Source organism: Strix uralensis, chromosome 2, assembly GCF_047716275.1.
Source record: "Strix uralensis isolate ZFMK-TIS-50842 chromosome 2, bStrUra1, whole genome shotgun sequence".
Classification (NCBI taxonomy): Eukaryota; Metazoa; Chordata; class Aves; order Strigiformes; family Strigidae; genus Strix; species Strix uralensis.
The window spans coordinates 32,920,236-32,947,346 of NC_133973.1; the positions used below are offsets into that span (position 1 = coordinate 32,920,236).

Consider the following 27,111-nt stretch of genomic DNA (forward strand, 5'->3'; position numbering starts at 1 on the left):
AGTTCGGCAGGAAATGCCATTTTCCACTGAGGCCCCACAGGACTGTAGTGGCTTAGCAGGCTGCCAGCCTACATCAGCCCCCCAAACTGCTAAGTCTCAGGGACCGGTCCCAATCCTGTATAGCCCCCAGTCAGGTGGTAAGTGACCTAGTAATCCAATTAGGCAGCAATACAGGCTGTCTAAAGAAATAAAATAAAAGGAAACAGGGAAGGGAAAAGTAATGGGAAAGAAATTATGCCTAAAGCAAAGCATATTCTCATTACTCCTCTAATCTGCAGCTGCAAGCAGGAGCTTAGCTGGGACAACAAGCTATGTAGAGCCCAGCTCTCTCCCCAGCCTGGAAACCCCCCATCACCAAACATGAGCTACTTGCTGGGTGTAAGGAAGAGCAGGCAGCAAAGAGACAGTCCTCTCTAGCCAGCCTAGTCAGTAAAGCTTGGCATGATTTCTCCAACCTGTTCTAGCTATTTAAAGCACTTCTCTGGCTTTTGTAGCACTGCATTCAGCCATCGCCACGTACTCTGTGCATTATCCAGAAAATCATGTGGCTGCAAAGGGACAGGGAAGGGACACCAAGATTATTTCTTCTGAACACAGCTGGGTGGCAGAGGCTGCTCCTGCAAGCACTTCGAGGTGCCCATCCCCGGCTGCCCAACACACCAGGTGCCCAACTCCAAAGAGTATCCCACACTTTTCAGAGGATGTCCCATATCTACCACAAACGTGAACAAGCACATGAGAAACCACCTGTTCAGCTTTAAAGGTCAGAACCCCTGAGAAGAGTAGTGCAACCCAATTTTGCAAGGCACTGTGAAAAACACTACAACTGCAAAAAGGGGATTTCTGCTTAAAACAAATGTTTAAACTGCTGGTGGTTTTTGCACACCTAAGAAATGAGCACAGCCAAAGTTTTAAACACACATTTTAGGCAACCTCCTAGCTGAGCTCTGGCTTCCGCTGGGCCATGAGATAATTACAAACTCAAACACAGAGCAAGAGATCTCAGTCACCGATGGATTTGTTTGTGGGTGTGAAAGCTCAGAAGCACGAAAACTATCACATCAGCTTCCATGCTGGAGGCCCAAACAACAGCATTATCTGGGGTTTTGGAGAACAACAAAATGAAAGAAAAAATGCCTTATAAATGCCATTGCTCTGGAAAATTAGCATTTTTAATAGGAAAGTAAACATAAGGCTTGTTTTATATGATGATAACTATCAGCATGTCAGGGTTTTTTTATGGTTTCTCCATTATCATAACAAAAGCGTGCTGAGCATCTTGGTTGAACTGCAGGAGTTAAAAATGCATAACATTCTGACTTCTTGGAGATAATTTTGCAAACAAGAAGTGATGAGGATGCACTTCTACCACTGATTTCTTTTATGAATAACTTTAACAGCACTTTACATCTGCAGAGAAATCCAGTTTTTTTATCAAGATAGCCCTGCAATCCAAGATCAAAGTTTGAAAGCAAGATAGGTTAAGGAGTTGGGCATCCATCTCTGGCTTAGAAAAATCCTCCTCCTGAATAGTATCACAAAGGACTCGCTTTTGCTGTGTATTCTGTGCCGCGACACTGCACAGCACCATCTATCAATGAAAAGATGCCTCTTGGTAGCCATTCACCATGCTACCAAAGTCTTGGCTGAGTGTGGCCAGGCCCTGTTTTGAGACAGAGCAGCGCCTGCACTCGTCCAGCTCCTACACCAGGGGCTCCTCTGGACCAGAAGAGACCCAGGGGCACCCAAATTGCCCTCCACAGCCAAATTGCCCTCCTCAGCCGAAGCCAGACATGGAGCAGCTGAAGCCCATGCCTGCCCAGCCACAGACAGGTTTTCCACCCCAACGATGCCCAGCACAGGGTACAGCTCCTGGAGGCTCTTCCGTGCCCCAGCACGAGGGGCTGCTCAGCAGTAGCAGAGACAGCGCCAGCCTCCCACACAGCGGGGAGCACAGGCCCCAGCACACAGGGTGGCCCCAAAACGTGCTTCCACGTGTCCCCCGCTGTAGGCAGCAGCAGGCAGGGAGGGATGAGGAGCGTGAGACCCTAGCAAGCAAATCTCCAACACTGCTGGTTCGTCCAAGCCGCCGGGCAGTGTTCATGCCGTTGGCTACACTGGTCTAGGGAGCAATCAATTTTGCAGCGAACAAAATATTTTTCTACCCTCTCCACAGACGATTAGCGACACAAGCCTGAAACGTCAAAAAACGACTCTTAATTACCGAAGTCAGCACTTAATGACTCCAATTACATTTCCACTGATTTCTGAAAATTGGATTCTCCACTACACTTGCTGTGTTTAAATTAGTTTCTTACCTCATTCACGGCAATTATACTTTGACAAACCAAACCAAAATACAGTTGAGATTAAAACTTAAAAATAGTGGGGATTTAGGAATAAAAATTTTCTTAAGCCTACCGCCATCCACATTTTTCATTGCCCTCCCTTCAGGGCAGAGGAATGCAGAGGGTTAAAAGATGAGAGAGATGCAAAGGACAGTATTTTGTGAAAAAGCTGTAGAAAAAGTGTTTTAGTAGTAGGAAACAGTGTTTTCGTTCTGTGATAGAAACTTACTGTCTTCTCCCCCAGTACCACAGAAATTAGCTTCTCTTTTTACCCTAAAAAACAACAGAAGTTACTCTTCTCAAGCTCACCATCACCAGTACCGCAGAGGACTCCAGCAATGAGCAGATTTAGATGTGCATTTATCATGAGGGAATACCTTTCTCACAACTAACAGCTCTCTGTATCTAACCTGCATGCTGAGACCCCAGTATCTAGACCTACCACCAAAATATGTTTATGGAATAAGCATGGCTTCTGCAGGATGCAGTTGCACCTATGTGGGGATGCCTACCCTTCATTAGGGAATTATTTTCAAGTTCCTGTTCATAATTAGTATTAGAAATGGAAAAGGACAGGAGAGTAGGAAGCATATTTCAAGAAACTAAGCAACCAATGGAAAGAACGCATAAAAACATAGTATTTTAGGGAAAAGTATTAACTTCATATGATACAGAGAAAGCAGTGATTTCTCCAAAGAGGATTCCCTCCATACATTTTTCTCCCAAAAGAGGGACGAAAACCCGCTAACAGCTCCTAATCCCTTTGTCAATCTCAAAACTAAAACATCCAAAGCACATACCCTTACATAGCAGCAGCCTGGCAATAGCCACAGGAGTTGTCGAGTATCCACAGTAACTATGGCAAAGCCAAGGTGCCCGTGCCAGCACTGCAGGCAGGACGGCAGCCCAGGCGATACAGTCACAGGAGTGTGTCTCAGCACCTGGACAAATTAATCCTAATCCCTGCAGGACCAGAGCCATTTCAGGAGCCAGCTACCTGGCACAGCATCTCAAAGGACAGGCAGGCTTTACACTGGCTGGGAGGTTAGTACACTGAGAAACCAAGCCAGCCCCAAAGTTAGCTGACAGTAAATTGAAAAGAAGTCTTCAGGTTTCTGAACGACTTCAATTGCCCCAAAGGAGCAATGACAACAAGTTCGAAGCAGTCTGTACCAATGTGGTGTGCCATCCTTTAGTTCCTTATGGCAAAGCAGTAAGGCAACACAAAGCCCCCACCTGCTCTCTACAACTAGAGAGGAATACAAAGCAAACCATCTGTATGTGTTCAATGTGTAGAGTGTTAATTCAAGAGGCAAGAGGACACAGATTTACAGGGTCACAGTTTCACTTTGGTATAGGGATATAATATGCCACTGTCACAGCTACTTCTTGCAATAATACCTTTTCATTATGTTTGTTTCTGCTTTGTTTTTATTCTCATCTTTCACGGATACCCATTACTCAGCAGTGGTTGTTGGATTTTATGTTCACATATGGTTTAAAGAGGTGGCTGTTTAATGTTCCCTATATGTAAATAACTACATGCTGTTCCAGTCCCTGCTGTGCAAGTGGAGGAATGATTAGATTATAAATCTCAAATACAGAAATATGTCAAGTTGGTTTTCATCTACAAATCTGTTAGAGCTTACTCTGGGTTACATTTTCTATCTTTCCTTTTACCCATGAATTCCCACTGCTTTTAATGAGCACATAAAGCAATCAGCAACAGGCAAAAATAGCCCAAAAAGCAGGACTCCAGGGGAGCAGCCAGTAGCCCAGGTACAGCCCCTTCGTAGGCATCCCTCTGCCTGAAGGCAAGGTTCCTCACCACTGCTGGTGCAAAGCTGAATCTGACGTGGCAATGCCAAGAGGGCCCACGTGCTGAGGATGCCTGGGGAACCCCCCATGGCACAGCAGAGAGCAGGGAGCCTGGGGAAAGGCCATGGGGGATAATATGGCTACCCCTGCTGCCACCCATGCCAGTGCCCCACACAAGCAGGAGCCACCGCACAGGGAGCTGGCTTCACCACCAGCAAAAAGCAACCATGGGACAACACCTGCAAAGAGCAGTTCAGCACAGCATGGCAAGACACAGGAGGGGCAAACACCTGCATTTCAAATGATTCTGTTTTTACTCTATTTGTGGCATAACCCTAGTGCTGCTACTAGAAGCAAACACGTTTTTCAGTGTAATTTATCATCTTTTTAATATGGCTGACTATTCATTTCAAATCAAAGCTCCCATGCCAAGCACATTAAAACCATTTTTATTTTCAAAAGTGAACGCCATGAGAGCCAGAAGCCGCATTAACATAACCACTAACATTTCCAGCTTGCTCAGTATCAGAAACCAGCACATAGAATAATCTTTTGAACTTTCCAAGGTAGAGAAACACTCTTCAAGTAAATAAAGATACATAATTCATTGTTCAGCCAGTCTCCCTTCGTTGCTGAGCCACGACAGACAGCAGGAAACGTTCCTGCTCCCTACACCCCCAGCCCCGATACTCCCAGGCCTTTCAGTGCAAGGGAAGAAAGGCAGAAAGCTCACGCCAGCTATCGAGCAAGCAGCCTATAGCTGCAGATAAATGGGCAGCAGACCTTTCATCGCAAGAACTCCCAGACAGCCCACGCTGCAAGCCACTGTTTGCCTGACAAAAAACTGGGCCTGTACTGCAGAAGATGGAAAGCCTTAATAAACTATGATGTACCTCTGAAAGCAAGCAGGAAACGTGGCAGGCAGCAGCAGCAGCAGGTTTTTTTGGTTAAAACCCCCATCTCATCCTCAGAGGGTGAGCACACAACTGGCTGCTGTGCGTGGGCATGGGGCAGTGAGCAGTGGTCGCTGCCAGCTCAATCCGGCAGCAAAATTGCCCCAGTGTATCAGTACTGTCACAAATAGGCACAAGCCCCCCCCCCCCCCCCGCCCCCAGCAACCACCTGCCTCGGGGTAGGCGGCTGTAGAAATCAAGCAAGCAAGCAAACAAACAAGCAAAACCAGGAAAAGCCTGGGAAGACAGAAATTAAGACAGTAATCAAGAAGCCAGGAAGGAAGGAAAAATCTTTGGCCTGTGGAAGCAGGCAGTAGATAGCCTGAAACTGGATATTAATTCAATTTATACAAATGTAGTCCAAACTATCAAGTTTGGGCATAGTCTTTCTGTAGTTAGGAGACATCAGAGTGACTGCAAAAGCTATGGGATTCAAAAGATGCTCCAAATCAACACTGCAGTATGAGGATGGGAAGAACCCCAAACCTGCTCAGGTTTGCCTTCTTCCATCCCCATCCCACCCCCATACTCTCTCAGTATACTAATGAGGAATCCCTGCCCAAATCCAGTCCCAGTAACTGATTTCTGCTGACCTAAAATTATCCTGCAGCTCTAACAACAGATGATGGATCTCATTTCCTACCCTAGCAGCCTCTGTCGTGTGGTGTTGCTCTGCATATTAATGATCCTTAATGACACCTAAAAGCATCTGCAAAGTCTCAAGTATGGATTTTACCACTTAGTCCCATGTTCAGCAGACAGAAGCCATAAAGAGCCAACGAAGGTAAAGTATATTTAAGGATCAAAACCAAGAAAGGAAAGCATTCATTAAGACATTCTCTTACTCTTGTTGAAAGGGGCATTAAGATGATTTTTATCCTTGACCAGTGGCAACAGATGAGTAAGATGATGAGTAATATTAGCCTGAAAGGGACCTTTTAAAAATAAATACGTATTTTTTAAGTTGGCAGAGAATAAGCCTATTTGGTGGAAGCAGGAAAAAAGAAAAAAAAAAGGTCAAGGGAGTGAAAGAAAAGAGCTGCCCACTTGCCCGTTACATTGTCAGCTACGGACAGTGATGGAAGATTAGTCCTTAGGAATATAAATCACCTCCAGTCAGGGCTCCTGGAATTCAGCGCTTCCCGTGACTGCTGAAGAGGCACTGTCAGCTGATCCTTATTTCTCAAGTTTGGGATGATGACTGGGGTGGGATAAGGCTGAAAAGAAGGGTTAATTAAACAAAGAAGCAAATAGGCAAGAGCCTTTAGAAATTGATTAGACAATGAAAGTAAATGACTTGGCAAAACAACCTTGATTTCACTGCCAGAGTTATAAAAACATCTAAGAGACAGAGTGCTGTTTTAATGATTGATATTCTCACTGTATGTTCCACAGAAATGATAAGTACTGGGACATTTATTGGGGTAAATGAAATCACAACCGAGCCACCTCCTTTCCTACTCTGTGAAAGGAGAAAAAGCTGTCATGGATCTCTTCATCCAGAAACCAAAGCACCACCAATGACTTAGGAAAATGATCATGTTGCCAAAATAAGGCTCAAAAAAATATATTCATCAAGCTCATGTGGCATTTGTTGTCTCCTTGCTTGGAGGAACAGTGCATCAACATTCAGATAGGTGACCAAAACCAGAAACCCACCTTCCCTCTGCATTTCTGCTTTATAGCTAGACTCCACATTTTCCACTGTCCCATGCAGATCTATTTCTGTTTGTTTGGGAAGTCATATGGCCAGGGGAAGGCCCAGATCCTTGAGAAAAAAGTATATGTAAAACATAGATCATGCCTATGTTACTCATCCGATGGTTATTTAATGCTTTTTTGTAACACTCTGGTAAAGAGGCTTCAGTCCAATTTCATAACACCGAAGTCTTGAATCATCGTGCTCATGAGGTCAGAACTACAATTGGTATAAATTTACTTACCACCACCATAAATCCCAGCATCGTAATGCTGAAATATTCCAGCCATCAGAGCAGCGATGTTGCAGACTGCCCTGCATTTTTAACCTCAGTTGTACATAATTGTTAATCACTGACCCATTCTCCAGCAGCCCTTGGCAGGAGCGGGTTGCTAAGAGACCCGTTTTTGCTCCAGATACTTTTTAAAGCTAGTTTAGAAATGGCCAAAAGTCAACAAAGTGAGCATTGAGACTACTGCGGATAGATCTGAGGTGGAGGCGCAAGCATAGGAAGCAAGTGAGACTAACCTGCACCTCTACCAAAAGCATAATAATACTCAGTGTCACTTTGCTACATATGAAAACCCCTCAAAGAAGCCTTGCTGCAGCCCCAATACACCTCCTGACCTGCAATATTAATTGCTTGCTGCTTCTGAACAAACTCCCGTGCAGTTGCCACCACAAAAAGACAGAGATGAGGAGCCAGACCTCCATGCTTGCTCTGCTGGGGAGTCGCGTCTGGGAGGCGTAAGGGCTGCAACCCAGCACGGCCGAGAGCAGGCACCCCGCCGTGCCCACCTACCAGCCCCACAGAGGTGTTGAGCCCAAACATCTGCAGCTCAAACAGAGCCCACTGGTGACAGGCACCTGAAGGACCGTGCCAAACAAGAACAGCCTTCAGAAACCCATGCAGGTTTTTATTAGGGAAAACCATGCTGTTCTTTGAAAGCTAATGGGAATATAATTACTCTCCCAGCCAGGAGCGCAAGGACTTTCTATAGACCTATGATTAGAAATAATCAGGTAGAATTAATCACGTAGAGGGTAGAAATCGTCCAGCCTATATTTCTGCATCCGTGTCGCCCCCCAGCCTTCCCTTCCCAGCTCCTCTGTCAGCAGGTACACTGGCATCCACAACCTGCTGGCACGCACCTGTGGGCCTGACAAGCGGCACATCAGGCAGCCAAATTATTTCTGCTGCTCCCTTCAACAGGCGGGGGCTCTCGTGCCCACGAGGCTGCTGCGCTCCTTGGGATTTGCAGGGAGGGACCTCATAACTCTGGGACTTTTATCCTTCTGACCAACTATGTTGGGTGGGACATGGATGGCACAGGGACGGCTGTGAATGCTGCCCTATCTCTATTTTCTCCTCCCTTTTTTCTCCCTTTTCTCTTTTTTGAAAAAACACCCTGAAAAAGAGGAGCAACACTTAACTGTGTTATGTCATCTCAGAGAAACAGGTCCTTCTCATCTTTGTATGCATGTATCACCATCTCATTAACAACCACTATGGTATGTCATTATTAGTTACAGAAACTTGATTTTTGTTCTGTAGAAACCAGTGGTTAAAATGTTACCAAGTTAAATAGAAGCAAGATTGAGCAACAACATTAATTGTCAAGAAGGAACAGGAAAAGTTGCAGGATTTGGGAGGAACATGTAGACAGGAAAGCTCTGCAGTTCTGCTTTTTCTGCCTTCTTTTTAAATAGAACCTACTAGTGTAGGTTATAGTAGTGACAATAGTTACTAGTGTAACTAGTGTAGATTAGACCTTTATGATCAGGTTCACAAAGCAGCTGAGCAATTTAAATTTAGTAAGAGAGGCTGTGGCTATACACCAGACTGGATACTCAAGTAGCTGAACATGTCTTGTTTTATTCTTTTCAGACAGACTGTGTATCAGTTCAATACATTTATGCAAACACGCCTTCTTTTTTTTCTTTAAACCTTCAAGAAAACTTTAAGAACAGCCCAGCCCAACAGGTACTGGGGTAAATACACACAAAAACAGTAAAAGCTTCCAGCTTGTGCCGCTTTTATACCATCAGAAATCTTCTTTTCACCAAAAGTAGCCTGGGCTACACCACCAATGTTTTAGGAATAACAGAGATGGGTTAAAGAACAATGTAAACTATGTTTTATAAAGAGGGAGAGAAAGATTTGGGCAACCAGATGATTGCCAGGGACAACACGTGGCAAAAAAAACAGAGGTATGCGGACCAAGAGGGCAACAGAGTAAAACAGAGGGACCCTGAGCAAAGCACCCACCCAGTGGAGCTGGCGGGCATTGCCCAGTGGGGCTCTGGCCAGACACACAACAGGGCAAGAGGACAGAAATGGGGCTCCCCATCACGGAGTCTTCCCCTGACTAGCATCCCTCCCTCTTGCTGAGTGGGCTAGGCAATGGGGAGATCGATGGGCAAGTCCTATGACTTGGCCCCATCTTCACCATAGATGAATTTTTACCCCCTGCCCTGAGCACCAGCTGAAGCCCACAGGCAGCGGCGTGTAGTGCATCAACCTATGCCACCGCATTCACCTGCACACTCCACAAACACTAGGTGTTTGTTTCACTGAGACTCTGTTTTATAACCTTGTGAAAGAAATGCTATGAAATTGTTAGCTTGGAAAAGAAATGATTAAGCATGAAGCAGTCATACAAAACCAGGGGGCCCCGTGAGTAATTTGACCACTTCCGTTTAGACTATTTTTTGATGGTTTGTTATAAAGGACTTACAATGTTAACCCAGCTTGCCTTCACTGCTGCTCTCAGGGTCTGAGCGAGCTGTTTATTGCACTTGGTGATACTAAAACGAGTTATGCAGCATAAAGCTTTGTCACTGCCTTGTCAGTCACTCCAAGCAACACGATACCATCACCTCCAGCTGACCCCTGGAAGTTAAGTATTGTTTCATGAAAAAATACTGAAGCTTGTTGATGGCAATCTGCCCTCCAGACAGACAGACCTTGCGCAACACTCGACCTGCATCCAAAGCCAAGGCATCACCCAGCGGGATTGCTAACTGGAGATAAATACCCACAGCACATGGGAAGGTGATGAGCCAGAAACACAAAACCAGTGACTTCAGGACGGCTGCTGGGATTAAACAGTAACATTTCCACCGGTTCTGCAGAGGAAGAGCTAGAGACAACCCAGAGTAGGAAACTTTGCCAAATAAAACTGCTAGAAGCTGGATTGCTCACTGTTCACTTTAGCAAGCAAAGCTTCTAGGAAAAGAAAACAAACCCCTTTCAGTCTTAGAAGTGCCTGGAGTACAAAACCTGGACTCAGCTCTGTACCCTGCCTGTCCCTGAGAATAAAAAGGATCAGGCAGGGAGAGCAGAAGGACAGTGCAATATGCGTGTGCACGCAGGCATCAAACAGGCGCTGCTGCTCAGGAGCCAGGAGACAGACGGCAGAAATAATTTTAGGCCCACTAGCCTCTGCAGAACAATAACAAAAGAAAAAAGGAACTGTAAAGAGCTCCAAAATGCAAAACACTTCTGGGAGGAAGAGAGCTATTCAAGTAGCACCTGATAAATGTTGCAGTTGTTAAATGATTGATGCCCGCAGGTATCAAGCAACCAGCCTCTTGCCAAAAGCAGAGGTGACAGCTGAGATCACTAGAAGTTTTGCCTGTACAGAGACCTGAGGACTAAGCCTAAAAGTTTCAATGAACTCCATGATCCCTAAAGAAAGAAGGAAAAAAAAAAAAAAAAGACAGAAAAAGAGGCAACCAGAGCTGATCTGCAAAGTGCTCTACTCCATTGGACAGAAAGCAAATCCAACCATGCATAAAATATGACAATATGCATTTGGAATCAAATTCCTACTTCATCAGACCTATTAAAACCAACCGTCAAGGGAAGCCTCAACCTACAAAACATGAGCAAGCACCAGGCGATTGAGTGTGTCAGGGGGCTTGGGGAAGCAGAGGAGGCAGACAGGAGCAGCCACAAGAGAGAGTGGAAAATGAAGAGGAGTGCACAACACCACTTCCACAGCACTTCAGAGACAGAGATGCATGCTACTCCAAGTGTCTCGGGTCAGTCAAAGCCCACATTGTTGCCAGAGGTGACAACTCCTTCTTCCACCTGCACCCTGCATGCTGGGCCCTGCCTTCCGCAGTCCTGGATACTTCTGCACCCACACAACTCAGTGTGTGCAGGTGGAAGGGAACTCTTGGTGAAAATCCACACTACCAAGAGTGGTTTCAACCAGACTGGCTCCCTGAACACCTCACCACATGGTCACTAGCATTTTCCTTGTCCTCTCCCTTATGCCAGCCTCCCCAGGATGTCAGGGGATGGAAATCCTCCTCCTTCTCATCCCACCCCATGTCACAGGGCTGCAAATGGTGCAGAGCTCACGCAGCGACCGAATCGCTTCTGGTAAAGCAGCCTCACGTTTCCAGAGAGCCATTAATCCATCACCCTTCAGCTCTAAAATTCATACAAATGATTTTATTCATAATTAATTAAGGCGTCTAAATGTGGAAATTAAATTACCATTTACAGAGTAAAACGAGGTAGCACAGAAAAACCTAGATAGCAGCAACAGCTCTCTCCTCTGCATGAATCAGGATGACATGTGGGGGTGGGAGCTATCTGGCAGTAGCTTTAGGTCATAATACAGACTTCAGCATCTTTGAAAAGCTGCTCAGGCCCAGTCACAAGAGACCTTTAAGTCTGAGGTGCCAAATTAATCCCAAAACTCAGTTGCCCCTCAACTCTGCTCCCAGTAATCCCCTGGACTCTTGCATTAGGAGCACATTTGCAGGACACCTAAAAACCCAGCATTTCTTTTATTGCTTGGCTCCTCTGCTGGAAAACAAGCTGTTTGAAGCACAAAAAGAGCTGCTCCTCGTCATACGTATTTAGACTCACCTTTCCATTCAAATCATGCTGCAGCAAAAGAGAGAACATACAGGGAAACAGATGGCCCTGCACTGAACACAAAGCATAATTCACTTGAGGGGCTGAGAGTCAGGGAGGGAGATGGGATGAGCAAGCTGCAGACCAACACCACTGTTGAATTCAGCCTTGTATTTACAGCAGGGCTCTGTAATGCATCCTATGGCCACGAACATTTTCTCCTTAACTTAGAAGGGAAAGATTCTGGAAAGTTTTTTCATCTTGTTTTAATGGCAAAGCAGCATCTGAATCAGTGATGAAGTTGATGATGACCGTTTCAAAGGCCCCGAGAGCCCACCAATGCAGTTAGCATCAGAATCCATTATGCGAGTTTTTCCCTTATATTCAGCTACTGGTTTGCCAGTTGCCAAGAGATATTTAGGCTGAGACGATGATAGGAAGATGGTCTGTATACAGTTACTCAAAGATACCAGGAAACAGACGTGTCCTGAGACATTAACATACTCAGCCAGGCAGCCCAGATTGCAGAAAGGGTAATAGCCCTGTTGAAATTAAGCAAAGAAGAAAAGGTTAATATACATGACCTTTCTGATTCTGCGCAGCCCAAAATAACAATCCACAAACTACAGGAAAGTTTTAGGGCTAGCTTTCACCCCCCGCTCCGAGCACCCTCATGTCTCGCTGAAGTCAGCAGGGACCCAGTTGACACCTGTGCTAACAGCATGCACAACTTTTCCTTACAGAGAGAACAGGGGGAGGCTCCTCACAGTACCCCACAGAAGCCTTTCAGGATCAGTTCTTCACTTGGCAAGAGAAAAACCGCCAAGCCAAGTAACAGCACAGGCATGTTTGTTGCTGAAAAAGCAGGCTCTGAAAAGATCGAGAATGTGGATAGCAGGAACAAGAAGAACTGCTCCGTCTGGTCTCTCTTCCTTGTGCACCCATTTCCATGAACCCACTGTCTTTGTGAATCCAAACAACTGATAAGTCCCCTTCTGCCGCTGACGCATGAAGCGTGCGAAACCTCCATTAAGGATCCATGTCTCGCAGGCTGTCGTAATTCATGCCTGTAGGACCCCAGGTCAATTCCTGATGGGTAGCTGCTCCATAAACACAGTTCAGAGGTTAGCGTTTCTGAAATGCCTATGGACACACATGCAGAGGTATATAACTGAGTGCCAAAAGAAATGGAATAGTCAGTTTTCAAAACCCGCAGTTTGTTTCTTGCAACATATCCATTAGGTATAATGAACACAGTTACTTTTTCCATTTCAGTTCAGGCTATTCCACATTGCATCTGATGGTTTAAGTCCTGCAAAGGCCAAGGCATGTGCTTGGCTTTACATGTTTATGCATGGTCTATATTTATACACCATGAGTGTGTGAGTTAAGCAGATGCCCAAATCTCAGCAGGACTGCAGTTGGTATTTCAGTGCCATACCCAAAGGAGCTTATCTCTGTATCTCCAGTATGATGTGGCTCCAGTGAGCTTCGTGTCCACAGTGGAGCTGCATGAAGCTCTTGTTTTTCAGTTGGAATGATCTACGTAATTTTACACGAGAGATGGCTCAAAGTGATGCCACCATCAAGATGCTATAAAATAAGGAGATGAGTGTGAAAAGTGAACAACTGAGGTGTACCTCAAAAGGCGTACCGCATACAAATGCCACTGCAACACTGAGGAAAGCAAAAAGCCCCTCTAAAGCCCCCTCTATTATTATTTGTACACATACCTCCTCTTGAAGACCCAAGAGTTGCAGTCATATCCCAGGTCCCCACATTGCACACACACAGACCCCAGCCCCCATCTCCAGAGAACCACTGTAGGCAAGTGCTGTCCCCCAGCCACGCTGGCAGATCCCCACTGCAGCAGGGCCAGGGCATGCCTCCCAAGCTTCTTGCAAGGACTGCCTCAGCTTCTTCCTTAGTCTCTTCCTCAGCCAGGGACACCAAACCAGCCTGCTTGGTGAGGTATCTGCCTGCCCAGGGTATCTGCCTGCTCCCAGGAGGCAGCGTGAAAGAAAGGAGGTGTTTCCATACTCCCTTGCCAACGCAGCTCTTTCTGCAAACACTGTTTTGTGAAGCCTGGTTTAAAAAAGATCCCACTCCTGCAGAACACATCCTCACCTCCCATTCCCGGTGGGCAAACCTAACAACATAATGGGACTACTTACAAACACAGCCACATATGGACATGCCATACAGTCCTCAGACCTGTCATGGCACAGCAAACCTTTGAGACGTGCAAGTAGTAAGTGACACACAGAACACCCATATTCTGTTTGCACATTTGTTGTTTCATTTAATACCAGATAATCCCAACCACGTGGGCTCCCATTTGCTCAGAGACCCACTGAGCTCCCTGTTCGGTCTGAACGCAGCAATAGTGCTGCCATCCTAATTTCTGCCCGGAGCAGGTCCTCCAGAAGGAAGGGGGCTGCAGCAGAGCTGCCTGCCTTCCAACTTGGAAAGCCAAAACCTAAGACAGTCCACCATTTCCAAGCAGCACATACACAAACTGCTCAAGCAGGAAAAAGCCAATTTCCTCATCAGTACTGCTTTTGTTAGTGATAGGACCCAAAGCAGCAAAAACACCCTCACCAAACCAAGAGCACATAACACATCATAAATACCACTCTTCAGCTGGGGATTGAGTGCTTTTATTCCTAATGAGACTTTCCAAACCAGAGCAGACAATGACCACAAAACATTTACAAAGAATAATATTGGAAATTGCCAATTAGGTATAGTATATAAAAAAAGCTTCAAAGAAGAAAAAAGAACTTCAACAAAGACACTACTTAATTTTACCCAGCTACAGACAGTACTTATTTAAGGGAAAACATTTTGCTGGAAAACATGTTCGTTTTAATTATATAACTCTGACTTCACACACAAACAAATCCAAGCTATGGAAAATGCCGGACCTAGGCTTTAAAATGGCAACAGTTGAGCCAAAGAGAAGACTATGCTACAGTAATTAATGTTTCTTTGCAATCTAAAAGGTATTTACCATTTGGTTTTGCTCACAGGAAATAAATGCTGTTGCAAAGTGATATAATACACTGTTTCAGCATAAAATCTGCCTCTGCCCTGTCCTCATTACTCCCTGGAAAAAATCTGTGTGTGCACGTGAACAGAAAAGAAGAGGATAACCTCATAAAGGCAGAGGTGCTGCCTCTTCTTCCCTTTCCAGGCCAAGGACCACCTCTCTCCAGGAGCACCCACGAGGGGCCACACTGCCCCTCACTCCCTGTGGAAGCGCTGCCTACCACCCTTCCTGCCAGGGCACCCAGGGGGTGGCTGGGGGCAGCAGCAATGCTGTGGCTGGTCCAGACCATGCCGCCTGTCACAGAGGTACAAGGGGCTGCCTTGGATGGCTTTTGGACACCCGGCTTGGGTCAGCTGCCCATTCCCACAGGGACCGGCAAAGCCAACACAGCTGCTCGTGGTGTGGCAGTGGGCAACCAAAGGTCACACCAATGCACCAGGAAAAAAAGACTGGAAAACATTGTTACCTCCAGTGCAGAAAACTGTCCTCAAGTATAAAAACTTTCTATTTCATCTCCATTTCTATACAGTTGAAGCATCCCAGACTGCCCGAGGTTACCAGCACAAACATCAAACGTACAGAGCCGTATTAAACACGTCAGCAGCTGACCCAGTCAGATCTCTAAAAGCAATGCCAGCGCTGGCAGAGTAAGTCGCTAACCCAACTACGAGCACCAGGATCCAAGGGAATTGGACGCAAAGGAAAAAAGAAAAATGAGATAGATATACAGATAGTTAAGAGGAAAGCTCACCAGGCAATTAAAAAGAAAAGAACAACATAAAACTGTACATCAGAAGAGGAATCATCATCCAGGCTATTCCATTCCATTAATTTTTTAGCTGTGCTACTCATTCAAGTCAAATATCACATAGAGAATTTATACTTTTAGTCTTTTGAAGCAAACCTTCCATAAAAAGTAAAACCGACCTGATAGCAATTCATCCACAGTGGAAAAAGAAAGGGATTCCCTTTCACGCATAGCAAATTCAGTGGCAAAACTATAAATATGGCAAACCGGTTTCAACAATACACCTGATTTGAAAGCAGCTCAGAAGCCAAGGCTTAAAACAAGCCATTATAGTCAAATACTTCTGCAGTGAAGTGTTCAGAGGTAGTGTTTGGGGGTTTTTACATATTTATTTTTTCTCCCCAGTTTGTGACACTTGTATCAGAAGTTTGATCTAAACCCCAAAGGGGAAAATACCAGTAGAGGCCCTGTTTAAGCTGCAGAAGGAGATTTTCGGACCCCTCCATCAGACATCAGTCCCAGCCACAGAGCCAGACTGCTTCTCTCGGGAAGAAGCTTCTTCTGTCAGTGACACGCTCACACGAGCTCTCCTTGCTTTAAGACTTAGGTATTAGTACTGATCTTCTTGCTCATAGTGCAGGAATTTAATAGTTAGAAGGACAACCTTACCTCTAGCCCAACAAAGATTTGACATGAAGCACAGCCCAAATTCCCCCAGCATCTAAATCATTTCTAAAGGGAATTCCCACAGCCAAGGAAAGGAGAGCAATAGCAATTCTGTAAATCCACAAGAGAAATGCCAAATAGAGCAACAACAACCCATCAAAGATAGGTCCTGCTATTTCTGTTCAAACTACTTTTATAAAGAAAAAGGAAAAAAGCAAACTGCTGCTTAAAATATTCTTTGGAGGTTACATAAGGGATGTTTAAAAAAAAACCCTATTAATTCTTTGCTAAAAGGAAATGTCCTGAACGAAGCTCCCAGGAAGAAAAAAAAATAAACTCATTAGACAATTGCATACCATTTACTTAAGACCAGTCTTCAGGCAGGGTTTCCCCTGAACTTCTGAGTGTTCAATTCTTCTGCTCTTAACACTGAATAAAATAAATAAATAAAATTGAATACTGTACACATGAGTAACTCCTGTCTTAAAGTATTTATGAAAGGCTATTATCATTACCCGAGACATGGGTCATCCGCAGTGTGAAGACATTCAGATCCACAGCACAAGTGGCAAGGACTAGTAAGAATAAGCATCAGAAATCTTCTCTGATACCTGGATCACTCCTAACTGCTGGTAGGTGTCAAAGCTACCAGGCATCAAAGAAGGGTTCAAACAGTCACAGCAGGCTGGTTTGACTGCAGGTTTCAGAGAGAAGTTTGCTCCCAAATGTTACCCTGTATTAAAGCATCCACACAAGTTAGATCAGCACAATTAAAACTAGCCAGAACAATCCTATTACAGCTAGGCTGGCTAGTTTCTCACACAGACAAGCTTAAATTCATGCTTAATTAGCTATTTTAAGATAGCTCAGTAGTGTCTTTCCAAGACCAGATTTCCAGAACTGAAGGGACCACCAGCTGCATTTTCAAAAGACAGCAGGGAAAAAAAACAAAAACCATTTCCTTCTGTAGAAGAGGCCCCACGAAGCCCACAGGGCAGACAGACTCTCGTCTGCACGAAACCCCCTGTACAGCCATGGGGCCATGCAAACCCACATCAGCTGCAGGCCAGGCAAGAGGCTGCCTTTGGTCTCCTGTGCCCTTGCTGGGGCTGGCTGTGACACCTGGAGCAGCAGCCGCATTCCAGGTACCACTAGAAGTTTCACTCACCATGGCAAGTAACAAAAATACTCAGTATAAGCAGCTGACTCCCTTATTCTCATTACAGAGTATAATAGTGATCTTGCAGCCTCTGCCAGGGTCGTTACCTAGTACCACAAGCAGTGAAACTGAACCACCGGGCAGCATCATCTTGTGATCCTCAGAACTTAGTGGTTAGACTTTGATTTATTTCATTTATTAGTGTTTTCTTTATGTCACAGGGGCTATTTTACATTAAATGCTTCAGCACACTGGGCCTTCAGGTCACCAGCCTGACACCACTTTAACACAAATAAATACTGAGAGTATGCCAGGTTATATTCACCTCCAAAAAAACAACTAAAGAGACTACTTGAACAAAAGTAGCAGCAGGTTTACTTTAGGCATCTGGAGTTGAAGCAGGTATTACAACTCAAGTACAAAGAGAGTCATAAGTGGCAGCAGGACTCTGATAACAAGACAAGGAGATTAAAACAGACCCAAACATCAGAACAAACCTTTGAGGAATCTGAAGGGAGAAACCCAGGGTCTGACAATCATTTTCAGATCACTGAAGCTTTAGCTATGTAGATAGATGGGTATGCATCAGTGTTTAAATTCTCTTGAGGATTTCTACAAGTTTTATCTTATTCTATAAAAACAAGTTACACAGAACTACTCTGCTTTTGAATGTTTTCTCTGCAACAAAGGCTACAGGTACTTCAGTCTCCTCTGGCAATGCTGCACACTTTCAGCCCCTGGAATGTAGAACATTTTTAAGTTAAATGAGAATGGGAAATTCAACATTTTAGTCTCAGCAGGAAAAACAGTATTTCAAATACAGAAAACATTGGCACAGGTTAACAAAAGACAAATTGACTCAATTTCTTCCAAAGCTTAGAGGGTAGAAATGATGTTCCACCAAGCACTACGGAAGCAATTTTAAAGGAAAGCATCCACTGATGAGTGACACTGCTATACCTAACTTGACAGACAAGATTTAAGGCTAGATTAAGTTTTGTTGGCAAGCTGGAGGAACTCCATCGATATCAACTGTCCTACCCACTTACGTGAAGCCAGGACTTGTTTTATGGCACCGCACAACATGACCTCAGGTTTGAGCTTGTATGAGCTAGGAACAGCGTGTCCCACTGAAGCATTAAAGTCTATGGACTCAGCCAAATCTTCCATCTCAGTATGCCACCAAGTCAAACCAGCAACAATTATCGTCCCAGTCTCGAAATATGCAATAGCATGTGCAAGAAATATGTTCCACTTGATCTAGGAGACAGATCAGATCCCGGCACTTCTTAATTCCTTCAGAAATGCAGTCACCTTTAATGCATAAAAAAAGAGGCCATTCCAGCAGCAATTAGCTGTCAACACTTGGTGAGAGAGATGAAAAAACTATCAATTTTCTTCAACAGGTATCTAGAGATTGGGAGGGAACATTCACCAAGAATCCCTGGAAGAAAAGCAATTAGTAGACGGCGTACAGTGCCAGTGGAAGAAGAGAGCACCTCCTGTTAAGACAAGACTGGAAATGGCACAGTAGTGAATTACAGCAAAAAACATCCCTCCGTCAACAAAACCTGTCCTGTATGTGTTGGTGCTTTCTTCTTACTGTTGTTACCCGATGCAACCGGCAAGCAGCAGGTCAGGGCACCCCACAGCCTTGCCAAAGCCCAGCACGCATGATGCTGCACCCATGCTCCAGGGACACTCCTGGGCATTCCACACCCTTAACCCACAGGATGGAAGGGTGAGAAGCAAGTGACGTTTCTCAACACATGTTATCTTCAAATTTCATGCTGGTCAAAATTCATCAGGCAAGAATTTAGTGGCCAGATACTGCTACGGATCAGAGATTCATTTACTCGCCACAGTCAACTACAGAGAAGAAGAAAACAACACCACCACACACACACACACACAATTGCCTCTCCTTTCCTGTATTTCTGGCATCTTCCTATTTTGTGACGTTTGTGACACCACCAAGCAAAGGGAAAGCCCAAAGCATCCTGCAAACAAAAGAAAAGCTGGTCTTTTACGGGGATAAAAGAACAAGGTACAGTACCTGTCTCTGAAGTACAAACAGGTTCAGACACCTTCTCTTAGAAAGATAAAGAGTGTTTCACATACAATTCCTCCCACCATCTCAAGGAGACTTTAAAGTACTGGGGGAAGGAAGGAAGGATGTCCCGAGAGAAGATTGTACATTTGCATCAGACACTTTGATGATATAAACACTTCTGTGTACTCACATTTATTAAAGGGATGATTATGACTACCATGCATGAGTGAAAACAAACAGACCTCACCAAACACAGCACACAATGTGGGCGGCATCAGAGAACTCAGGCCTCCAGAGCTCCTGGGTGAGAGAAGGTCTTCTACAGCTTCACACATGCACCACTCTAAACGCTGGCAGGTTGTGACCACAGCAAATGGAGGAGGAAGGGAGAGGGAAACAGGAAGCTGGCATACAGAAACATGGTGAAATATCCCCCTCTGATATTATTCAGGTTAAGACTGCACTTCAATAAATACCTAGGTAACATGAAGTGAAGATTAAGTGCACAGACATACTAGAAACTTCAGAAGATCCCCACCTAGCAACAACACTGCAAGACTCCCCAGGTTTGCAGCTGGATGCCGAGACACCTCTTCAAATCAGCCTTTCTTGTTCAAGAGAGGAACCGAAACCCATCAGGAGGCTTCCCAGCCCCAACACCTAGAGATTATCAGTGGCCCAGAGGAAAGCTGGATAAACAGGTCCCCCTCTGTGTGTGCATGCAGGGTGTGCTGGAACAGAGGAAGCACAAAGCAAGAAACCTGCACATTCCTTCTGTCAACAAGGATTTGAGCAGATCTAAGAGAACGTTTACTCCTATCAGTCATGAGTGAAAGCCCTTGAAGATGTGTCGGACTCTGCTGACATAAACAAGCTTGTTCTTGGCCTACGGGCTGCATAGCTCAGAAACCACACATCCCTCTGACCTCCCACCCCTCATGCAGCTCTGCCTGCACCAGCAGCCCCAGTTTGCTGTCAGTCCTTTTTATCTGCCCGGCTGGCAGGGTCAGGACATCTCATCCTAGATACACTTACTCCAGCAGCCTCCTTCCCCCTCGCACACGCCTGATGATCCACCTGGACCAGCGCTGTTGCCCCGCCTGGCATTACATGGGTACGCCTGCTTTGCATTGCTGGCCGCAGCTCCCCAGCACCAAACCGAAGCCTCGGGAGCTCCCCCTGGGGCTGCTGCTTTTGCTGACTGTCATGGACCACAGTCCTTGGTTTGTGCAAGTCACTGAGCGGGACCCCCGGCCTGAGACACTCACGTTATACTGCTGCTCACTCCCTCTTGCACTTGCCAAGAGGCACCATGCATGAGCTCTTCCCTCTTCTGCCCATCAAAAGAAGGAATAAATTACCTCCCAGCAGACTTGAGACTCAGTTGTTCACTGACTCCGGAGACCTCGAGCGTCTGCAGCAGGCAAATCTCCCAAGGCATTTCATGTGCTGCCATTCCCAATCCTGCCACATGATGATTCCCATTAGGGTGCCCCCACCTGCTCCACAGACCTTGGTTAGGGTTTCAGTTGCTGTGGATCCTGAGCATTCTCTCCACCAGCAGCAAAACTGTGCGTTCACTACTGCTGCTGACCCTTACCAGCATGCCAGCAGAGCACAGCTCAAATCATTCTAGAAAAATGGTCTTTTCTGTTTCTGGTACAGAGCTCCACAGATACCCTTTTATTTTTCCCCACCCCAGCATGGAGCAAACAGGTCAGGCCCAAAAACAATCTCCCCACACTGCCAGCACAAAGTGGGGAACAGAGCAAACTGAAGCATAATTTCTCTTCCTCTCCTCCCATATTTCGAGATGATTTGAGTACTCTACAGAAAAATTATGAATTTGCTTCTACAGCCACAACAAACTGAAAGCTTTGTTTTTGAGCACAGGATTCAGTCATCTTTGCTGCTGCTGCCTCTCCTGCTCCCACTGCAGGACAAAAGGAGGCAACAGGCAAAGTGCTGACAAAAAAAAAGCCATTAAACTTGTAGGACTACTCCATTTGAATGGAACAATCCTAGGCAAAGAGAGAGTAGATATTACCCCGTATTTCATGTCTGAGCTCCACAGAAACAGAACGCCACATCAAGAAAACTACAGGGGCCAGGGCCAGAAACAGCCACAGCAGCTCAGCAACAAGTAATCAAGTGCACAAGCTCACCTAGATGGTGTTTCAGGTGTCCGGCAAGATGAAGAGCGCTTGCAGAGGACCTGCTTTTCCTTCCAGCAGCAGTGTGTGCTTGTCCCGACACACCTGCCCTACACAGACCTGTGCAAAACCAGGAAAGACAAGAGAAGCCCACCAGCATTTTGGGACCCCACTCGCAGCAGTCACAGTCATATCCATCTGCCCAAGGAGGCTTCGTGGGACTTGACCAACAGTTTAGTTCTCTTTAAAAATGTCAGTAAAACCAGAGAGCACTAGGGCTCAGAAGGGGGAATAGATAAGGGCCTATGTAGGGTAGGGGCTAAGGGAACCATCACAAAAATGCAGACAGCTTATCTATCATACCCTGAGGGGTCCCTTCTGAAGGCTGTTTCTTCTTCTTTTCCAGGAAAGGAAAGAAAGGGGGAGTGTCTTTCGGCACTCTTGGTTAAAAAACAAAAAAAACAAAACAAAAAAAACACCAAAAACAAAATGAGGAGACCTACTCTCTGTTGGCCAAACCTACAAGCACTTTTTCCGCCTCCCCCTCAATTCATCACATTCTCCAGATGCCTTCTCACTGTCCCCTAGCCTCTTTCACCCCCCCCCGATTAAGACCATAGGTGAAGGACATCAGGGCAGATCCCACCCCACAATGGGGAGAAAAGGTAAAGGAAGGGGATGACATGTGGGATCCCTTAGTTAAGTCAAGCATTTGACTTCACAACTGCATCCAAACACCAAAGAGGTGCGTTTTTCTTCTGGGTTTAATTCAAGATGCTCGTAGTCACAGCTTTTGTTTTAACAAGGTCTGCTTTGTTAAAAACAGTGTGTTTTCTAATTTAACATAGGCAGCAACCCAGGTACAGCAAGGGATGTTTTCTTCATTTCAGAAACCCTTATTTATATATTATACATCCACAACTTCTAAGAAACTCACCTACCACACACCCACCCCCCAGCTGCCATAAACTGCACTTGCTCAGGGCCGTTTTTACCAGAGGGCTCCTGTAGCAGCTTTCTCATGTTTCTTTGCTGGATTTTGTTCCCTCCACTTTTCCACAGCTGGCAGGGGCCAGGCACACTTGCAACCCAAGACAGAGTGCCTATCTGCTGGCAGACAAATACAGGAAAGATATTGAGTTTCCTCAGTAAACCACCAGTCTTTGTCTGAAGTCTTAACACTTCTTAAGCATTTTGCAATTTTTTTTTATACTGGGCTTCTTCCTACAAGCTTAGAGCACCTACAAACCCTATGTTTGGACATTTGTCCCACACTTCCCTGTCAAAGGGTTGTAGGGGCCAAGCAGACAGCTGAAGCCCAGCTCTTCTGAGCACTGCCATGGGAGAACTGAGCAAGCAACACCTACCCTTAATGCCATGCTGCACTTTAACCACAGATGGCCCAAGCAAGCTGAAGTGAGTAATGTAATTAGTGAACCACTAAGTACCTCCACAGTCACATGCTTCAGTGACTGTCTTCAGAAAGCTGTGAATGGTCTGCTGCAGTTATGCCAGAGCTTTTAACATCAAAATTAATTCATCCTTGACCTGAGACACAAAAAGAAAACCCCACCCACACCATGGATTTGGTCATCAACTAAACTGATGACTGCTGGTCAATACCATCCTGGCCTTTCCTTGACCCATCACAAGACTCACCCATAACATACACCTGATATGGATAATATATATGATAACAACACTGACAAACTTCAAGTTCACATTATCCAGAGAGAAATGCATGCAGTCACCACAAGAACCGGTGCAGACTGTCAGAAATAAGTAAGAGAGGAGAATTAGCATTCGGGTACCTCTGAATGGGAGGACGCGGTCTCTGATACCCTGAAATACACTCAGAAGGACATGAAATCCCTTACACCGGCACATTCGCAATGAGGCGTATGCCCAAGGTAGTAGTGAAGTAAACCTTCACTCATGTCTAAACTATAATTTTTCCCCATTCTTAGCTGTGGTTACACTGGAGATGGATTGCAACAGCCAGGTGGCACCCGACCGATGGTGCACCTAGGCGAGCTCTGTGGCCATGCCAGTCAGGGCCACATTTGGAATTCACACCACCCAAAGGTCTTACAGCCACTGCCACTCATAGGAAGGGCAAGATAACACATTGCTTAGCTCCCTCTGGAAAAAGCTGTCAAATACAAAGAGGCTGCTGCTGACCAGCAAAATCCCCAAGCTGCACAGTGCGGGAAGCTGGGAGAGCACTTCAGAGAAATTTCAGTAGCACCTGCCATGGTCTTATATTCATCCCTAGGACAGAAGTGTCTGGCACAATTTAGTAGCCTTCCACAGACATATTTCAGGGAAGAAAAAAAAAAAATCAAATACGATGCAAGAGTGTATTCACAAGACCCCAGGGGAAGAGGAGGCTGCATGAAGAACTGCCTCATTCATCCAGTTTGAGCCTACCTGCAACTCATGCCCAGCAGGTACCTCCAGACACTCACAAATGACCAAAGGAAAACTGTTTATCATTCTCACAAGCTTCTTAAGCCTTCCTAGGATGCAAAAAAGAACATTTCCCTGAAATCATATTTTCCCAACAAACAATTTCCACATGCAGAGAAAATTAAAATTTCACAATGATCCAAACTTTAAAGCTAAACAGTTTTAATTTGGGAAGCAAGGACGAAAAAGTGAATTGCCAACAAAAGATTCTCCAAAGTAACACACCACACACACCTTGTACCCCTACGTGAGCAAGCCCCAGACAGAACCCTTTCAGAGAGGACAACATGCCTTGTGTCTACACACATTAGGAGGGTTCCAGCAGAATAATTATAATTAATCCATCACTTAATCTCCTAATCACTTCTGAGCAAGCAGCATTCCCGGACATTTGTTAATGACACATTCATTTTCATATCATCCTACTCATGGAAATTTAACCAAGAAAATAAATTGCAAAATGCCCAGGTAACACCAGTTAGCTCATTCAGAGATACAAGCAAGAAAGATTCTCAGTCGAGGCCTCATCTACAGCAGCAACTCACAGTCACTGGTGCAAGCACTGGGAGCTTCCCCGCACCGGGGGTCTCATTGTCAGCCACCCCTGCCACCACAACAGCCACCCTCCGTTTCCAGCTGCTCAGGATGGGTTTTAAGTGGCTTGTGGTCCATGAGCTGCATCGGTAATTGGATATGCAGAGTCCCCCAGCAGTTCCCGTCTTACTCAATATATTCCACCTAACATATATATTGCAGATTTAAACACACAGTGAATGAGTTTAACTGCCCCATGGGATGCGATAACTAGGTGTTACCAGGAAAGTCTGAGAGCAGACAAGAATAAGAACAGAAATTTAGCCAGTCTTTGTGACACTTCAGTTCTCTGTCTCGCTTGGTAGGTTTAGGAAAGACCTCTTAACACCAACTTTTTTTTTGGTTTATTACGAGAGGAAAGAGAATATTCCAGCATGGGAGCCCTGAAGCTAAAATTAAAAACCTATAATTTTGGTTCAGTAGCAGTTGGTATAATTCAGATCCCAGCCACAATGAGAGGTCTCCAACATTATCAACTGTCAACAATTATTACTGGCTAGGCACACAAAACAGCTTTGTTCTGAACTGGAAGCCACAACTGCAAGCAGCAGTAATTGCTACCAAAGGCAAAACACATAAAAAACCCCAGCCCTTCCACACAAAATACTCTCCAAAGAGGAATATAGGAATGGACACAAAAGTCATTACCTCCACTTACACCTTTAATAAAACAAAAAAAATCCCAGAACATATACCCAGCAAAGGAGGGGGCTAGCAAGGAAAAGGGATCCCAAAAAGGTACTTGTTAACTATTCTGAGCTGAACGCACATTTAATGAAACATCCTGTTCATTAGTTATTGAACTTTCATTAGCAGTTTAAGGGAAAGCTACACATGGAAGAGATGAAATGCAATCAATTTCTCCTGAAATTGCATACATTTCCACACTAATCCTCAGCAAGTTCATCCCAACTGATATTAAAAACCGAATCAATTAATACTAATTGCTCACCTTATTTTCACAGAGGGCTCTTCACACTTCAGCAAGCCTCAAAAAAAAGAAAGAAGAAGAAAGGCTATTTGTACAAAAGCAATTTACTTGTCTGGTCTTTTTATATTCATTTAGCTATGCACTTAATTATTTTGGCAGGTAATTCTGTCAGCTCAAGTTTCCTTCCTCACAACTATCCTTTTGCAAACTGACAGCACGAAGCAATCCCGTTTTTATAACCCCACAGCCTATATCAACAGAATAAACAAAGTTTTCTGAGTCATGGGGCAAAATCCCAAACCCACTGACTTCATTAGCAGATCTGCCATTAAGTTAATACAACTGGTGCAACTTTCCCAGGAGACAATGATGACCAAGTGAGGAAATGTATCTTACTAGCAACAAGCAAATGTAGCAGGATTTACGTTCAATTTTTCTCAAACATAACACATACTTTTTTAACACCTGCCATACAGATAGCACAGAGTAAGCAGAAGCTACATTTGTCCTCCTCTGCTGTAGGAGTGCAACAGGTTTTCTCACTATCACATGCTGAGTCTTCAAAAGAGGTTTTCTCTTCCTGCACTCCATATAACCACACTACACTTCAACACCACCCCTCCAGGTTTTGAAAATTTTTTACGCGGGTCGGGTCCATAAATGTTTACAAGCAAAACAAGACAAATAGCTTTAAAAAAAAAAAAGTCACTTAATGCTAACAGTCTTTCTTCTTGGTTAGCATTATGGAAACAATCCTGCCAAAATAGCACTCCAAAATACTAGGTAACTTGGAACTGCATGCCCCCAGTCAGTCAGTGTGTCCCTGAAGCATCATGCACCCCTCATCCCAGGGACAAGAGGGTATCAGTACCAGTCAGGCTCTGGGGAGGCTTTCCCAGAGGCTAAACAACAAGCACAACATCTGCCTAGCCTCAGTTGCTCCTGGGCTTTCCTCCTGCCTCTGAAATCACCACAGTTATCTTATGTCTCACCTGTTCCAGCTCCCACAGACATAAGGGGATGCATAACAACATAACCTAGCACCAGGCTGAAAGACTTTGGTTCATCTGGAAGGAGACAGCTCAGGTACCAGAGGCAGTAACGGTGGCAGAGATCCTTTTGGGGGTCTTTTGCTTCAGCTGTATCTGAGCAGCCAAGAAGTGACTTAAGCAGAACTAGTAACAAGGTGGGGATGCAACAGCCTCAACTCAAAATGTTTCTCACATCATCCAGTTTCTGTACTTTCTGCATTGTTTTGCGTTTTTTCTCCCTCACTTGGTCTTGGCTTATACTCCAGGGAAGCCAAGTCTGTTTAGGGAAGATCCTTAACCTTTTTTCACTCCCGAGCTGGAACAAGTTAAGTATCACTAGCTGTCATGCTGATATGTCACCATAACAGCTCTCCATCTCCCAGCACAGCAGATATCAAACCCTCTGGATAAAAACCCACTGTCATCTCTTAACAGCATGATGATAAAAGAACATGATAGTAAGTGGAAAAATTAACTGACGTCAGCCCTCTGCATTTTTTTTTTACTGTGATTCTTCAGATCACCTGTCACACAGTCAGTGGAGAACTGTTTTAAAAGTGC

At 45.0% G+C, this 27,111-nt stretch overlaps 1 protein-coding gene across 6 annotated transcripts in view; it reads right to left on the reverse strand.

Moving 5' to 3' along the window:
• The window catches only part of TIAM1 (TIAM Rac1 associated GEF 1), a 189,374-nt gene that overhangs the window by 154,239 nt on the left and 8,024 nt on the right, over positions 1–27,111 (reverse strand). Inside the window, exon 2 of one of the 6 annotated variants that reach the window (XM_074858165.1) lies at positions 25,541–25,577. The exons of the other annotated variants lie outside the window; for them this stretch is intronic. The gene's annotated coding sequence lies outside the window, so the exon portion shown is untranslated. The remainder of the gene's footprint in view (positions 1–25,540; positions 25,578–27,111) is intronic. 6 annotated transcript variants of the gene reach the window in all.